We start from the raw sequence: 18828 nt of genomic DNA on the forward strand, positions 1-18828 counted from the left end.
GGGCTGGCGGGCGGCCTGCTGGCGGTCGCCCGCCAGCCCAGCGGGAAAGCCAGAATGGCCTCCGCGGTCTTTCGACCGCGGAGCGGCCATATGGCGGTTCCCTCCATGCGGGCGGCTCCCGCCACCCGCCGGGGTCTGAATGACCCCCTTAGTGATTTTATGAGAGACTTATTCAGACCAGACAAGAGCTGCACCATTCCAGACAGCAACAACAAGCTATGTGTGAATCTGTTGATTATCTTGTAAATGCAACACATATTCTGTGCTGCCAAACAACCAAATTGCAGCTGATGTTGGGAAGAAAGTGTGGAGTTACAAAGTAGTTTCAGCCTTATTGAAAATGTCCTGGAGGACTTACAATCCACCGTTGTCACTATGCTAAATTCATTCTCACCAGGCGACAGTGAGGATGTATCCAAATTGACTGGCACAGCAGCCTTGGAGGCTAATGTTTCAAGGTCAAGAAGGTGCAGGAGTAGTGACACTGACTTAAAACAAACACATCAGACCACTGTTTAAGGTATAAAAAAATACATTTGTTGTGAATTGTTTAAAGTTGTTCTGAATTAACTTGTTTTTCTGTTTCACAAGGTTCATATAATGAAAAAAATATTCAGCAGCATAGGAACATTTTCTCTTCTTCAAGTTCTTCATCAGTGGACAAAAATTGTGCTCCTCTAATAAAGTAGAATTATGAGCATCAATGTTGTGAGTATTCCTTATTCAATGACTACCTTAAATGTTTACCTATAACGTTAGGTGCCCTGCCCTCTGCTGCCATAGTTGCCCTTGTCCTGGTTGTGATTAGGGGGGCTGAAAGGGGTGGATCTTCATCTTCAGCAAAAGTGTCATCCTCATTAAAGTGGTAGTCTCTTTCTTATTGCTATTTTGTTGTGCAGAATTGTGCAGGTAACTATCATTTTACAGCTTGTTTCAGGTGTGTACATCAAATCTCCTCCAGTTTTATGAAGGCACAAAACCTCCCCTTCAGCATTCAGTGTGCTCCTCTACTGATCTTGTTCACTTATGTCACTGTTGTATCTGTTTTCCTCTGCAGTGCTTGCATTTAGGTAAGGGGTCATAACCCATGGGCGAATTGCATATTCGCTTTTGCCCACATTTAGAGAAAAAGATCATTACACTTTAAGGATACATAGGGCCTCATTACAAGTCTGGCAGTCACTAGACCACCAGACTCGCAGATGGCGGTCGGACCGCACCAATGCAGAAGGTCCGAGTGCCACATTACAACCCTGATGGTCAGGCCACCAGGGAACCACCAGCTCTGCCAGGATCAGAAATCCCAGCGATCTGGAGGTAGGTGGCGGTCCTAATCCACCAGGACAGCACTGCCCTGGGGATTACAACCCACTTCTCCACCAGCGGTTTCATGGTGGTACCACTGCCATGAAAATGGTGGCGGAGAACAGATGCAAGGGGCTCCAGGGGGGCCTGGCACTGCCTATGCTCTTGACATGGGCAGTGCAGGGGACCCCCTCTCACTGTCTGCTTTGTAGACAATGAACATTGCAAGGGTGCTGGTGCACCCTGCAGGCTACAGCATAGCTGCCGGCTCAATTACAAGCCTGTGACAATGCTGTAGCGGTTTCTGCCCATTAGCCTAGTGGGAAAGAAGCATTGCAAACTATTTGAGTAGTCAATGAATCATGATTTTTTTTGTTTCAGTACAAATACTCTGTTTCTGAAGCAGAGCGTGTTTGAATGTGAGTGCGTTTGCAATCTACACATCCTATTATGTGCCGAAACTGAGCAATGGAATAAAAATCAACCTTAGTGGCATTCATTTCTCCTGGACTTCTTGGAAAATTAATATGCATATGTATTTTAAATAGCATGGCATTTAAAATATTAGCAAACATCCTTTAAAGGCTACCTTGTGATATCCCCCCAGCAGCTGGGTAGCTACGAGTGGCCAGAAGGTGGAGGGAACAAAACACCTGTATTTGTGTGGGCACTGCCTGGTTATGCCATGTTTGCATTCCTAAAACTGGATTAAGTTCATCTTTAACATCCATAAAGACCTATCTGCTCAACCTGTATTTAGAAAAGTCCTCCTCCTCAGTCTGCTCAAATAAAGTAACACATATCCTAAAAACCCTTTACTTTCTCCTCCTTTGTCTTTGTTGTGCAGCAAGGATGCGCATTCGCCTCACAACTATTTAAAAAGTTTGTTCTATGAGCCCCCCCTTTTATATTTCGCACCTGATTACCACCTGTTTCAAATTGATGGTATTTTACACATGCAAATTCCATCTTTTTTATCTTTCGCTAATTTCAAATGCTTAATACATAAAAATAACTATTCTCTAATACAGAATCAGTATTTAGGATTCAATAAAGTAGCGTGCAAAATATCGATTTAGTAATTTTTGTTTTTTTGTGATATTTTAAGAAATCCTTCCTTAGAGGCCTTTGATACATTGAAATGGTATTTTTTACATGTGCAAACCAATTTGAAACCCATTTGTGACAAATTATTCGACTGTTACATTGGTCATGCATCAGACCCTATGTTACCACATCTTTTCAGAAAATTATAGATAAAACCATCACTGCCTGCCTTTAACTGATTATTTATTAGATAGGAGTTTTATAGAATGCTGCATCTTTCTTAGACCATTTCAAGCAGAACAGAATAATACAAAATTTCTCAAAGAATGCTTGAAGCCATGAAATGCTGAGTCCATTCACATGGGTAGGAAGAATCTAGATAGGGCATTCTTTGGTCATTTCCCTTACAGACGGAGAACATAATTGAACATCTATATAAATAGTTTAGCTAAGACTTGTCTATTATTCTGGAACTCTACAGATCTTGCTCTATGCTTTAGTCTCTTGTATGGGCATTGTTCCATCTGATGAACGGATGAGGAATGCAGCTTTCTGGCTGAACTGTTGAGGCATACCACTTACCTGGAGGTATATGGGAAATTTACTCGTACATATTTTTTGTTTTGAGCTCTATCCTGAATTCATTGAGAAGCCAATAGAGAGCTCTCAGGGTAGGGTTAATGTGGTCACATTTCTTAAATGAAGGTACATTATGGCTATCGAATTTTGTACTTTTTGCAGTCTGGTAATCAGTTTTTCAGGGGGCCTCCGTAGACTATTTAACGTAATCCATTCTTGCCATGACGAGGGGAATGGATCTATTCTGTAATCCGCTTGTAGGAATGGGAGGAGGGGGGGTTTACAGGCGAGAGACAGCGGGAGATTTGGAAGATGGTTCTATTGACCACTGCATTGATACACAGGGTAATTTGAGTTATAAATCAAAGTAATTCTTATGTTTCTGATCTGTTGGGAAGAGGTGAGAGAGGGACCAAAGTTAGAATGCTAGTTGAAGTACAGAACAACACCAGGGCAATCCAATAATCCCACAAGAGACTGGTTGAGATACTAAAGAAACAAACAGATGCTCCTGAAGGAACTGTTTCATAAACCATAATTCTATAAAATAATGATTTAATGCCCTTAAATGAACTATTCCATAAACCACAATTCTAAAAATGAATTAATTAAACAACTGGTAATTGGCTCTACATCATATCTAAAGTACCTATAAGCTGACAGGTATGAAAAAAATTAATTAATCAATATGTGGTATGCACTGTCTATTGACTGAAGACAAAGCAAACGTATGTTAGGTCTTGGTTTTTCAATGCTAAAATTAATTAGGTACATTCTAAGGGGATCAGCAGCACACACACACACACACACACACACACACACAGAATCAAGGAGTTGTATTTAAATCTTTGTGATATATGCATGTGGAAATGTCCTCAGAGTATCAAGTGTATTTACTGTACAATTGCCCTTGTTTGGCACTCAAAAGTAATTCAGTAAGTTGCTGAAAACATGTCATCGTCTCAGGCTTCTGTTGTCATATGTGCTTAAGAACATCTTCAGGACGATGTAACTTTTTTTTTAAATTGCTAAACCCAATCACTATAGAAACTGTAAATATGAAGAGAGATGGATAAACAACAAGACATCGGAAAATATGCATATTGACAAGACATGACAATATATGCAATGTTAGACTATTATTGTTTTACATAATCATTCATGGACTCCAGTAACTACTTGTTATGCGTTTAAACTTATATCAGCCTAAGAGAAACATTCCAAATTCAGCCATGCAGTATTCATTTATTGGTTGTAAATGCATAATATTTAATAAATGTTTAAACACTTGTTAAAATAATATCCATGAACGAGTGAGCGATCAGAGACAGACCAATCCATTATGACACACAAGCGAAGAAAATCCAGTGCCAAATATGAAGCTTATTTATAAGTTTACATATAAGGTACCTCATCTCACTGGTTTTTCACCTAAGAAAATTCCAAATTGCGCAATTATCTCAAACTAGAGATATATCTATTTATAATTTCTAGTGTTGGGGTTAACCACTTGTTGCCCTCACACTCCTGTCACAGACTGGGGTCTCCCACAGTGGATCAGCTGTAAAAGTAATTACAGACAGGAATATTCACTCCTTCCTGCATCAACTTAATAATAGGGCCATTATCATTCACCAATTAGTTTATGAGATAAGCTAGCCCAAAACTAACTGCTGCCAGTTCAGAATATGGATCAGCATAGTCTAGCCTTTACAAATACCCAGTAGCCCAAATTCTGTCAGCTCACCGTTACTAGCAATATGACCATGGCCTCTCTGACCAGAGCAGACCTAGAGAAACTTTCTAATCGAAAGAAGCATGCTAGCATGCTAGCACTCCATGTAGCTCTTGTGACTGAGCACAGCCTCAACTAGCCTCCTGGAAGCCATATTGCCAAAGATATTTCTCAATGAAAAATTGTTTGGACTAGGCTGGAGCTGTATTGACAATAAATGCTCACACAATTGCATCATCTAGATAATATACACAACAAAGAGACTGAGTGAAATTCCCCATGAAAGAAATATGAGAATAGGAAAAGTTAATCAAAATCAACACTACATTGAAGGATAACAAAGACCATCTTGACAGATTTAGGGAGAGATTTTGGAATACAAAACATACCTAGTGAACGAAAAAAAAAAATGTTTAAAAAAGAATGTAATAGATTTACATTTCAGTGGGTGCCCTCATGCATTGGAGACCCGTATCCTTACCATGCACTGCTTACAATCTCACATAGTATATCACTCATGACAAATTAATAACATCACTGATAACATCTGAAACTACATCATTGATGACAACACCGTCATAGATAGCTAGCTAGATAGATAGATAGATAGATAGATATGTATATATAACTTTTTTCTTAAGGATTATTCAAAATGTTTTAATAACTATCAATTGAGAATATTTTGAAGTTAATTTGTAAAATTGTAATTAATTTTATAAAAGATATTTGAAATTAAAGTGATGTTTCTATTTTTCGTATCGCATTTGATTATTTATATATGTATATATAAAACGTTTAAATGTGGTACTTTTTTATTATTTGTTACATTTTTAATGATTTACTTAATTTATAAAAATGTAAACATTTATTCAGATTTTAGTATTTTTGGTTAACAATTATTCATTTTACTTTTCAAATATTTAAGTTTATTTTGTATATTATAAAAAAAGATTTTGTCCTTTAATTATTTTTTCTACATTTATCTTAATTTGCTATATTTTTAGTATATATTGTTTTTTAGTATTGTTTTAATTTTTAATGCTTTTCCCAACATGGTTTAGATAGGAGTGGGAATTTGAGATGATTACAGTTCCTGTCTGTTGCAGTTCCCTGTTGCTGGTCTACGGATAAGGTAAGTCCACTTTCAAGTTATTGTTTAGGGGGCATGATGGATGTGGTTATCAGTGGTTAGTTCAGAATAGTTTGTTGGTTTATTATCTTAGTGTGATGTTGTGATTTGTTTTCTAGTTATGTAGTGAAGTGAGGCCTACCTTATAGTATGTTAAGTGTCTTGTATTTTGTACTGATTTTTATTTTATGTTTTGAGGAGTTTATTTTGTGAGGGTATATATGTTGTGTTTTTACAGGTTTTTTGTTGGATTGGAAGCCTGTTCTAATTTGTGGATCTTTTTTTTCAAAGGAAATTATTTTGGTTATATTTTATTGAAGTTTGCTTTTTAGTTTTCTTTTAATTTTGTTTTTTTTCAGGCATGGTTTTTTAAATTCTATTTTTTAGAGTTTTTTATTGCTTCCTAGGACTCTGGTATAACTTGGCGATTTAACATTTTCATTATTTAATTTTTTGATTCTTTTCAGTTTTCAGTGTCTTTCTATCTATTTTTGTGGATATGTTTTTGATGGATTGGGGAAGAATCACAGACATGAGCTACAGAACCATTAGTTGATTTAACAAATGTTATTGTGGGTGGGAAATGTTTGTGATGGTTGTTTTTAAAAATTGCAAAAATAGTTACTATTGTATGCACTTTTTTACTGTTTGTTGAGTTGAATTTTTGAATATTTATGTTATCTTTTTGATGTAATTGCATTTCAATTTTTTTTTATTTGTCAGCCTTTTAAGATATTGTTTAATTACAAATTTTAAGTTAGAATTCCTAATACAAATAATTTGAATAATATTATTAATAAGTATATAAAACATATTGGTATTCTAGATTTGTGTTGGATGTTAACTTAATTTGATTTGTTGCATGGTTTATAGTAGTGTTGTTGCTATTGAAAACCTTTGATATTTATAGAGTTTTATTTTAAATTGTAATATTTCATGAATTTCTTGGTCTGTTTGGGTATCTTAGATTTAATTTTATTTAAAGATTGTTCTCTGCTTAGTTCTTGCTAGCTTTGTTCCTTATTTAGAGTTTCTAGGAACTGGTAGAGGGTAGGATGATTTCAGCTTAATGTGGCTTGGAAGGCATTGTGCCATTCTTCCGCTGCATTGTTTGTTTTGACTTGATGGGTCATGGTGCTGTCACAGACATTCCACCCTGCTATCTGGAACTTTGGTTAGCATCTGTGGCTAGAACTGTGCAGTCTGGCAACCCAACCCAAAGTAGTCCATTAGGGGACTTAGGGCCTCATTACAAGTTTGGCAGTCCGACCATCATCGGTCGGGCGGATGTGACCGCCGTACTACGAGTTTGGCGGTCATACCAACAGAAGACCACCAGCTGTCCTCTGGCACTGCCAGGCAGCACAGACCACCACGATGCAGAAGAAGCACAAACAGGCCGGCGTAGCCAGTGTTTCTGCCGGACTCAGTATGAGGTTGCACACCGCCAATGTGACCGTGTCAGTCGAACCACCATGTATCAGAAGGTGGAAATGGACAGTATAAACTGAGACACTCACCTGCAGGTAGGGGGGCACGCCACCGGCAACAGGTAAACATCTCAAACAACACACACTCACAAACATACATCAACACAGAAATGTACACAGTCACAATATGCACAATTTGGGCAGTCACTCACACTGCAATCCAATACTACACAAATTCACACGCCACACAGCTCAGGCACAGGGAGACTGAAGGCTACACAACATTGTCATAAACATCAACAACAACACACCTACAGCACATATACAGATACACCTCACACACTCACATTCCACACTAGCCAGGGACTGTCCTCACATACAACACACATATGTAAGGATGTGGACACATACACCACCAATAAACAATCCTGCAATGGCACATACATCACACACACACAGCACAATGGAAGCACAAAACATAGGGACACAAATAGACTAAGAACAACATGACAACTATACTTATGCAATTGGGATGGAGCCATCTGGGTCACTCAGGAAAGGAGACTGCACTAGGACATTTAACACTTTGAACAGGCCCCCAAACAACATGTTCACAGCAAATGGCTCTACATGGGTCTCAGGGGCAAACAATACTAAAACCAATAGTCATGCACATTTGCACAATGGGGAAGGGCAAGTCAGCAAATCACTTACAACTCCTACTGCATAGGACCTACCTATACAGGAACTAGCTGCAAGGGACACACCCCGAAATGGACACATGCACAGGCAAATGCAAACACAGCTAGCACAATTTAACAGATCACATGTATACATAAGCCTTATTGGGGGGGACAGGTCTAACACCATACCTGCAAACATTGGACAACACAAAAATAAATACTTACAATGTCAAACAGCACGCAATGCATGCCACCACCATTGCATTTACACACACATACCTATACACACAACATAGACCCTTCTCATGGGGGACAACAGCACTGCACACAAACTCACATAGAGCAGCAAGCAGGCCCAACACACACAACTGGAGGCACACAACCAAAGTCACTCAGGAACAACATCAAGCAAGAAAAGGAATTACAGGGCACCGTTGTACCCAAAAAACAACAACTGCTTTGGCTTCATTAGGAACAAATTAATTTCAATAAAGGCCATTGGCCAGGCCTATTTTACGGTCCATATTAGCACAGTATTGTGCCAACAACACTTGACTCCTAACTACCAGGGAACCTCCACAAGAAAGGGCATCAAGGGGGCAGGCAGGCACCTCATTGATTATCCAGGGGTTGGTGGATCAGTTTTGGGAGGGGGGTTTGGGTTTGGGAGGGGTGGTCTTCTTGGGAGGGGCGGGCTTCGGTTTTGGGGGGAAAGGTATGGGTACTTGTAGGAGGGTGGGGAAGGACTTAGAGGTGGAAAGGGTGGCCTGGGAGCTTGGTGGGGTCCATCTGGGTCTGGGATGGGGGGAACTGGGTGAACATTAAGGTCAAACAAAAAATTTATTCTGGACACACGGGACGGTCATCAGAAGTGGGTCGGGATTTGGAGGTTGAGGAAGTGGTTGTAGGCTGTGTATGTGTGGATGTCATGGGTGCGTGCTTATGGGAGGTATGCTTGTGTGTGGTGGGTGTCTGTTGAGTGAGTGAGTGAGGGTGTTTATGTGTCTTGTGCTGAGGGGTGTGGAGGTGCTTGGGGATGCCATGGTGGGTGGGTGTCTGTTGGGGTGGTGACTGCAGGTATGGTGGATGTGGTGGATGTATGTGTGTCTGTAGTTGTGGTGTCTGTGGGTGTGGTGCTTGTGGTGGATGTCTGCGGGTTTACTGAGTGTGCTGGCTGTGTCAGTGACAGTTGTGGTGGTGTATGTAGATTTGCTTGATGTCATGTGTGTGGTGGTGGGAATGGTGGGGGTGTCAGGGGAAGTTGTGAGTGTTGCTGTGTCTCTTGGTGGATGTTGTTTGTGTGCTTGTCATTGTGTCTTGTGGTGCTCGTGTTTGTGTGCGCTCCATTTGTCTTTTGAGGTGGATGTCCGCGGATCTGTTTATGTGCTTTGGATAGGTAGGGGAAGGGGGAATTTGGACTGGGAAGAGGAAGGTGGAGGGGGACTGAAAGTGGGAGTGTGACTGGCTGCCGTCAGTGTGAAGTCCAGAGCCTGAAAAGATCTCTGTAGGTCAGCCATTGCACCACGAATACCTTCCAGGAATTAATTAGTCTGTTGTACCTGACTTGCCAATTCCTGGATGGCATTTACGATGGCTGTCTGACCCACAGAGATACTTCTCAGGAGGTCAATAGCCTCCTCACTGAGGGAAGCAAGGGTAACAGGAGCTAGGGCGGAGACGCCCACCCTCTTGGGTGAGCGGGCACAGCCAACTGTGTGGAGAGCAATAGGAAGGGCGGTGATAGAACGGGGGTAACGGATAAGGATGGTACTAGGGAGTGGCCACTGAAGGAGGAATCCCAGGTTGAGGACGATGTCCCCGTCTTCCTCTTGGCCCTCCCCTCGTCCTATGGCCACTGGGTCCCTCTGTGTTGGTGGTGTCTTGGCCCAAGGTCCAGTGGCCAGATGCTTCCCCACTTGGCTCAGCCCCATCTGCTTCACTTGCCTGTGCTGATGCTGCAAAAAGAAAGAGAAGTAGGGTCATAACATTTCCATTATAACACTTCAATCACAACTCTGATTGACATAAAGTAAAAGCATGTCAAGTCGGCCACAGCAAAAACATACACCTAAATGGCACATACATGTTCAAAACATATGCATGCATGCCATCTGGATTTCCTAAGGTTAAAAATCAGGATCTCAGACAACCACAATTGCATGGCTGAAATCTTGCAACCACAATAATCATTCAACAACTATGAGACCTCTCCATCTTCAAAGCTGTGCCTCAAAGTTAGCTTTTGGCAAATAATGGTATCCCATTATAAAGTCCATTCCCACATTTCACACACAAGGTCTTGCGCACATCTATTTGGCACATACATAATGTACCAACAATTAGAAATAATGTCATGAAATCCTGCTATGTTAATTACAAAAGTGCAATATCCTGGAGTAGATGACATGGAAATACCCATGTCACACAGTAAACATTTCCATAATGTACACTTCAACAAGTGACACCTGTCCCAACGGAGTCAATTAGATAGCATCCATGTTACTCAGATAGGCCTCACATGTACCATTGAAAGGAACACTATTGACGTCAGGTTCAATATGTCAGGGAGAGATGTCTCCAGAATACACAAAACTATGAATCAGTACGCCCAAGATAATCGCCACTAATGTCCGACACCCATTACAATGACATTATCTTAGTATATCTGTAATGACCATCTGTCCTTTGCATGTTGAAGGGACACAGAACTTACAATGACTTATAGAAGGACCTCAGCTTGTTGTCCAGTGAGAAGCAACATCACTATCCACATATTAGACATGCCAACCCTGGTGTCTGTCTGTGGATGAATGCCTGTACCCAAACACATGTGATGTCAACATCATTGCAAGTCACTCCATCATGCACGCCAGCAGTCAGGCTACAATCCTCAACCCTTATACATGTGCAGTGCAATTTTACACATGAATCCACATCAAGGGCATAGATAAACACAGAGTGGTTCCACAATCTGAGCCTGTTATGTCTCTTATTTCTACTGCAATTCCACACGCCAAATGACATATTATGATGCATGAAGGTATCTGTCAGACAATAAACAATGGTGACACACTCCTGTCTGTGGCAAAACATGAAATGTACTACCATTGTAACTGTACTGTTCCGCAAACACTTTTCCATACACATATATGTGAGGAAATACAGACATCATCCCATCAACATGGGTACGATATACATGAAATTGCAGATTAAGAATGTTTCCTAAAGAGAAAAGGATACATGCTGACACGTAGGCACAATGAATGTTGGCAACATCATAGAACATAATTCCTGTCAATGGACATTCCCCACGTACAAAGGGAAAGTAGATTGCAACATCTGCAAACAATTAGCCATGTAAGCCATGTCACATGTATGATGGATACCTACACATCATAGACTGCAGTGAGGCATCAGCACCCATCCTATACTGAATATAACTAGGTTCTGGGTAGCAGATGTCCACATACACATGTGCCCAGACACATGGCAGAGGACAGTGATCCATAGCCTACTTACATTCGGCCCGTGACATTTTCGGGTAGTGATCTGTAGGATAGAAATTACAATAACTACAACAACAAACAGTACATGAATGACTATTGTACATAGCCATTTGTGGTCCATGCAGAGCAAGTGGCTTTGTTACGACTCTGTCATCCCATTTCTAGGGACTGTCAGAAGCCCGGAAATCACCTTGAACACTTATCTAGAGTCCCTTGCTGACTCCCGTTTGTTTCTCTTTTCGCCATGGTATGCCTTTGTAGTCTTATATTTGCTTCCTGGGACTGCAAATACCATAATGCACAGCCTGGTAGACAGGAGGAAAGCCTGGATTCTGTTTCCCATGGTTTTCTATGGGAGAAGTGCAGTTGCTCCTTTTCACCGGATCCTCTCCCCCAGGACTTGGAAGTGTCTGATACTACACCCACCTGAGACCTCTCCTGTGAAGCCCAGTCATGTGATTCCACCTGGGGTTTTCTGCAGCTTGGAACTGCTTATAAGTAGCCATTTCCTCATGCTCCCTATTGTGCATTGGAGTTTGATTCCTTTGTGTTACAGACCCCTTATCAGATGGTGTACCAGTCTTGTTCCTGTTCTGTTCCAATTGAACCTGTTTCCTGTTTCTCTGCCCTGCTCCTGATTGTTCCAGCCAGAGTCTGCTCCCTATCTCTTAGCCTTGTACCTGTTTGTTTCTTCCATAGCCTGTTCCCTGTTTCTCTGTCCTGTTTCTACCTTGTTTCAGCCTGAACCTGCTGTCTGTTTCCAAGTCCTGTTTTCTGCTTATTCCTACTCCCTGTATTCCAGCCCCGTCCTTGCTTGTTCCAGCCAGAGCCTGCTCTCTGTTTCCCAGTCCTGTCTCTGTTTGTTTCAGCCAGACGTTTGAGCCCTGCTTTCCAGTCCTAGTCCTGCCTTTGCTTCAGCTTGAGCCTGTTCCCAGTTCCCGCCTCTGCCTCTCAGTTTGTTCCTTCTGTTTCTGTTTCCTCTCTGTATTTTCGTCTGGTAGGTGTTCTATCAGTCTTCACAAGTGTATAAGTGTCTTCCTTTGTACTGAGGTTGGCTCCTGGTTTCCAGGAGGCAATTCCAGCCCCCATCCTTGTCTAGTGTTATACGTTGTCTTCCGTGCCTAACAGTGACAGTGTGCTATTTATGTTTTCCCAGGAATCACCACTGTGTTTCCAGCTAGACCCACAAGAGCGTGTCTTGTCTATGTAAGTACTATCCTTGTTTGTGCTCTAGGCTCCAGTGACAGAATCACTTCTGCTGCCTCCTTTCTATGGGGCTTGTGGGGTGACTATCTGTAAGAGCAAACTGCACACAGGCATTGACATTCCCTGTCACTGTGGGAGGTTCTGCGCCCTACTCTGTGTACAACCCCAGCGTGTTTGACCATTAGTAATCTGTTTCCTGTTTGTTCACACAAGGGTTGCTCTGCTTTTACTTTCCTGTTTCCTGTGCCTATCCATAGCTGTCCTTTCCAGTGTATGCATTTAGCTGCTCTTCTGCCCCAGTACACTACCTCTTTGGGATATTGTGTGACCTCAAGAGGTGTCCCAACCAGAGTCCTGATCAGACCCGTCCAAAACCGTGACAGGTTTGAGGTTTCCCCCCAGTTTTGTACTAGGTCCCAAGTCCAAAAGGCAAGGCACACCAGTTTGAAACACCTGTCATATCAACACAATCTCCCATCTACTGTGTGTCACATGGCCCATCCCTAATTGTCTGAGGGAGCAGTCAGTACCTCACTCAATCACCTGCCAATGGGACAGGCAGCAATTTCTTGTGTACTCACCCCCTTATGGCTGCAGTGCTGCCCTCAAATGCCTATCAAGCTCCAGGGAGGCCACTGCCAGAATGTGGGCCATTAAGGGGGTCATTTTCCAATGGGCACCCCGCCCATGTTGGGAGGACAGCCCCAGCTGGGTCTCCGCGATTTTCTGGGCCCAGCCTCTCAAGTCCTCCCACCTCTTGCAACAGTGGGCGCTCCCCCAGGGTCCGCACCTTCTTGCCGATGGCTCTCCAAATCCCTTTCTTCGGATGGGCGTTGACCTGCATGGTTGCAATAGATAAGATAATAAATCATGTTCACAAGTCCCATCCTAAATGGCTCAGTCACATACATGGTAGTAAACAAAGCTAAGAACATTCTTCTTTTGCCCAAACTGCCCAAGTGTGGCACATACTAGCCATTGACTACAGGGACATGACTACAAACACTTCTCAATCTGCTGACCAACTCACCACCCTGCTCAGGCCCTCCACTGTCTAGGTAGGTCAATTGATATGTAGTGGGATATGCTCTAGCAATCTGACTGAGATCTGAGGAACTATGGCTTCTGAAAGATAGACTCCTTAACCATGAATGGATTAAAATGCTCATATTCTGTCAGAATGATTCTCTGCCTACAGTCCCTACAGGCTACTGCCAGAGTACAAACTCGAACATTACACATGGGTAATAATGAGGGGACTGGCATGATGGGTAAAAAAAATGTCTATCCTGTCCATGTGTGGACATGCGGACTTACAAATGCATACTCGTGCCACCCCAGAGGGTGGGGTTCTGTGCCACAGAACATGCTTTTGGACATATGGGTCCATGCTACAGAGATGGCATCCAACAAACAAAGGCATGCATTGTCTATTTACTGACATGTGGCTAAGCTAGTGAATCACATATCATGGCTTCCCAGGAATCAACACACCATCTGCACCGTGGGACTATCATTAATGAAATAAGCCTGCACAGGACTAATGAAAGCTGTGGGAAGGTGACAACAGGGACGTCTGAGTAAGGGACCTGTCAGTGGACAGATACACACATTGACAATGATGCCAAGGGCATATTGGTCACAGATCATCAACTTTCCCCTAAAAACATGTTCATGTTTATGAGGGAAAGAACCTCAATAAGCTGCAAATTAGCACAATGCCTAGATGTGGCCACATGACAGGATCTACTGGGATGCAGGGAATGGGCACGGTGCCACAGTTGCATAGCAGAAGTGACGCAACACCTGCAGGCTGAGCAGACAGAATGTACATGAAACTCCATTCCTATCACTTCCATGCATGACAGTACATCATGTAGTTACCAGCAATTTGGCAGGTGTTGTGTATGTGGCAAGCTGAAGGGCAGAGTGAGTCAGGATATGCCTTCAAGACAACATTTTTGCAAGGCCAGATGTGGTTTGACATCTCAATGGCAACATACGCATAGTTCACTTTTCACACACCTCACACATACAACATGCTCATGCTTTCGTGCAAATATATGCTGTCTCCCAGTGACAACATCCATGTGTTAAAGGATGAATGGTGATAGCTGTAATGTCACCTCACACAGTTTTATGCATCCAACATAAGATAGATGAGGGTATACTCAAAACACTCACAGCAATGTTGGTGTACCGTGTGCTGTAGTGTAGAGCGCGGCAAACATCGTGCCCCAGGTATTACAATGGTCCACAGGAGGAACCATACCATACGGCAAACACATCGTCAATATTCTATGTTCATCCTGAGGTCCCGTATGGGGAAATACTGCTTCCAGCGTATTAATTTTTTGCGCCAGCCAAAATGGAGTTTCCTCACGTTTAGCCGGTACTTTACCCATAACTGAGTGTACATTGGCCGGATTGATACCCGGAACCACTGCATGTGGTTGCGCCGGAGCAGCACGCGCTACATTAGTATTTAAAGTCTGCATCACAAATTGAACCAGTCTTCTGTATGTAGTAGCTAAGTCTATATATAAACGACGAACTTCAGCCACTGCCAAGTTAGCAACCGCAGGATATGGTGTGTATGTAGCCAATAAAGGCCAGGTAGGACCATCATTACTCAGTGGACCTAACCTAACTTGTGCTACTGTGTGTGGGAGGGCGCCATCAAGCCAATTATGGTGTTCTTGATAAGATAAAGGTATCTCAAAATATGTATATGCCCTGTACTGTCCAGGCACATTCGCAATAGTATAATCATGAAAAGTGTTTGTACCCCCATCAACTGCTGGAAACACGACCCAAGAATAAAAAAGTTCTGTTCTATAAGCTGCATGGGCGTCCACCACAAACGTGACCGGACCCCCCTGGTTCATCAGACCATGTGCTATCAGATGTCCTGTGAGCGGTTGCCGCATATTAAGCGCTATGTTCACTACTTGAGGATTCGCCATTATAAAAATGGCGCTAGGGTAGAGAAGGCACACCAATATCGGGGTTTTCCTTTCAAAGTTCAAGCTTGAACAACCGACCACTAAATAATAGGATGCACCTATCCCGTGGTGGCGGAAATCCTCAGCCCCACGGACGTCTCCGTTTACGGAACCGAGTAGTCAATATCTATATGAGACCGAGAGAGTCAGCCGGACCCGAAAATTAGAGCCAGACCAATCGTTGGCGGCGCCATGTCGCGTGGGCTCTCATTATCCTAAATGGGACTACTGGATTTCTAGGCAGCAGGGTTGTTCACGGTGTGGGGGACTGAGTCTGACCCACTTGGAAGGACCTCTGTCACCCTAAATCCGGTTTTGCTCCGGCTAACTAGCAGTGCCTAATTTCTCCCAGGGGGAAGAGATGATTGGGCAGCCGAGCGCATGACATCTTTGGAACTTCTCAGGGAAGTCGTGGTCTCTCAGATCCAAACCAGCTCTCTCATTTACAATATGATCTCATACACAAATGACAAAGGCAGTTTCAATTTTATATAATGTTTTAATAAAACAACTGCATTTTAGATATTAAGGCGTGAGCCGCAATAACCAGAACCATACAACACAGTAGGATTGAAATAGTCACGAGGAGAGTGAAACATAAGAATAACGCTATCATGGTGTTAACAATTTCTACTCTCTCTCAGCCAGTTCTATTTCGAGCACAGCATGTTAAGCTTCTAACTTGCATTTCAGATTCCCTGGGAAGACATCAACCCTCATACCTGAGCAAAGGCCTGTGATCTGGTTCAGCATCTGCAACGAGGCAGTCAGCATCTAGTTGTGGTTCCCTGGTCGGAATCTCCCTCTTGCATGTATTGGGACAAGGAAGTGTTTTTTTATAACTAACATGTCAGCGTGATCACAAAATGTCCCTACGCAGGAATGCCAAAGACTAAACTCCTACCACGTCTATCGGCAATGTACCAGACTGTATCCTTGACTGAAGCACAGAGTGAACAGGAATGTGTTATTGAGAACTCCAGTGCTGAAGTAGGCTAAATAGTGTGATATAAAATATAAAACAAGACCGTAGAACTGGCTATTTGAAAAAAACCAGTACGAAGCTAAATAACAAGCATGTAGAGCAAAGTGCACAGAGGCTCCATGCTGCGAGCAAAGGAATAAAATACATCCAGGGCAAAATGCACAAAGGCCTAAAGCCTGAAGCTAATGCGCAAAGGATACGTAAAACTGACCACACTACACCCTCCCCTTGTCGGTAGTAAGTGGTTCCAAAAATATAAAAGTACGCCCCAGATTTAAACAATACATCAAAATATATATTTTGACAAGGTCAGAGGACAACAAAGTCATAAATTTGGGAAGCATGTGACGATAAAGCCAAATTCAACACAATGTCAATTTGTAGTTCATCAAAAAAATCAAATTGGCAGACAGAAGCAATAGAAAGCAGGAGTTCCTCCACTTCGATATATGTCAATATCGGAAGATCCATGCCGAAAAGTACCATGGAGCAGGTGTGTTCCAAAGCCCCAAAACCATTCAGGGCAGCACCCGTGCAGGGCCTACGAATGAGACAATACCATCTTCCTCCAGGAAGGGAATCTCATAAACTGCCTCACGAAGCAAACACAACCGTAGTGCACAAGTCTGGGAATGATCCCTAATCGGGAACATCAACAGATCAGCATCGACCACCGGGGGCCGCTGCAGTGAGAGACAGAAAGCCAGTGCATGTTCAAACGAGCACCAAAGGCACCGAAACACAGTGCACACAATCCAAAACCGGCCGGAATGTCAGAGACCAGTCACACTCCAATTGTCCCAGAAGTGTCGCTCCAAAATGCTGCATCATGCGTTCACGACACAGCTGCGCTGACGGGAGCGCCAATATGGGATCTCGTTGTGGCGGGACAGCCATTGCGGAAGAACAGCAGCAACAGCAAAACTCCAGCCAATAAAGCCAAAGTAATCGGGAAACCCCCCAAAATGCTTCAGAAAATAGAGTGAATAGCCGAAGGTATTAAACCGAATATAGAAGAGAAGGCGTGAGCAAAACCAACACCAACGGCTTTAAAAAAATGTGCAATTCCAGCAGTGCTGGATGCATTAAATATACGTCCTATGAGTTCACCAAAGTGACTCAGAAAGTTAGTATTCAAAAGGGACTGTATTTCCGCCGGTGACCTTGCCACCTGAAGTGCGTAGGTCTCGCTAGCAGATGTAAGGGCCAGATGCTTTTGAAACAATAGAGCCTTTAGTCGACTCAACTTGTCAAAATTTACCTTGGAAGTAGCAATATGAGGCCAGATGTCCGCTACCTCCCTAATTTGAGTGGGGGGGAACAACACATTCCCGCAACACGTAACGGCCTTGGTGACAACGACTACGTAAACTATTCCGGCACGCATGCCACAACAGGGTTCACTGTTAAGAAGGACGTAACTGCCGTTTGAAAGCACCTGGAAAGTGTTTTTAATTACTGGGACTGGAACTCCCTTCAGATAACAAGCTTAGTTAGCAATCGAGGCATTACACGCCTTGTGCAAGGACAGCTGTTTACAAACCATGGAATGGCTGACAGAAGTTTTGCATTCGCTACCGCTAAGAAAAACCTCCCTCAAACCATTAATACATCTGTATAGAAAGGGAAGCTCCCACACCTCGTGTATGTAACTGTCTCCCAACCGTTCATATCTACCCACCGGAATGTGCTTTAAAAAATGAAGTAAATTGCAGAGTGGAGATAGGCAGATTAATAACCCATGAATCAACCACTCAGCGGATGGAATCTCAGCAACAGTAAAAGGCAGTTTCTCCAATTTTTCAATATGTAACATAACATATGTCGCTTCCTTTTTAGCCATCAGCTGTTGTTGACGAATCAAATTAAAGGAATTAAATATATCCCTGGCACGAATGTGCTGCCACGGAACGCCACCTGCCTTCAAGGTCTGCAGAGTCCAACCCAGCTGCATGATGGACCGCGTCTGACTCTGCCCATGATATAAAGAAGACATATCCGATTTAATAATGTCTGTAGCAGAGGAAACGATGTTGTCAATTGTGTAAACACGGTCTGAAAGGGTATGCATCCCATTATCCACAACAGACAAAGCCTGTATCAAATTTTCTTGATCAATTTGTCTCAACCGGGCTGCAGTCTCTTGTTGTGAAAGCTTCCAAATCTCATTATATACTTCATATAGAAAACGTTTCTTCCGCGGCATCCTTGGCCCTGT

This window comes from Pleurodeles waltl, chromosome 5, assembly GCF_031143425.1.
Source record: "Pleurodeles waltl isolate 20211129_DDA chromosome 5, aPleWal1.hap1.20221129, whole genome shotgun sequence".
Taxonomy (NCBI): domain Eukaryota; kingdom Metazoa; phylum Chordata; class Amphibia; order Caudata; family Salamandridae; genus Pleurodeles; species Pleurodeles waltl.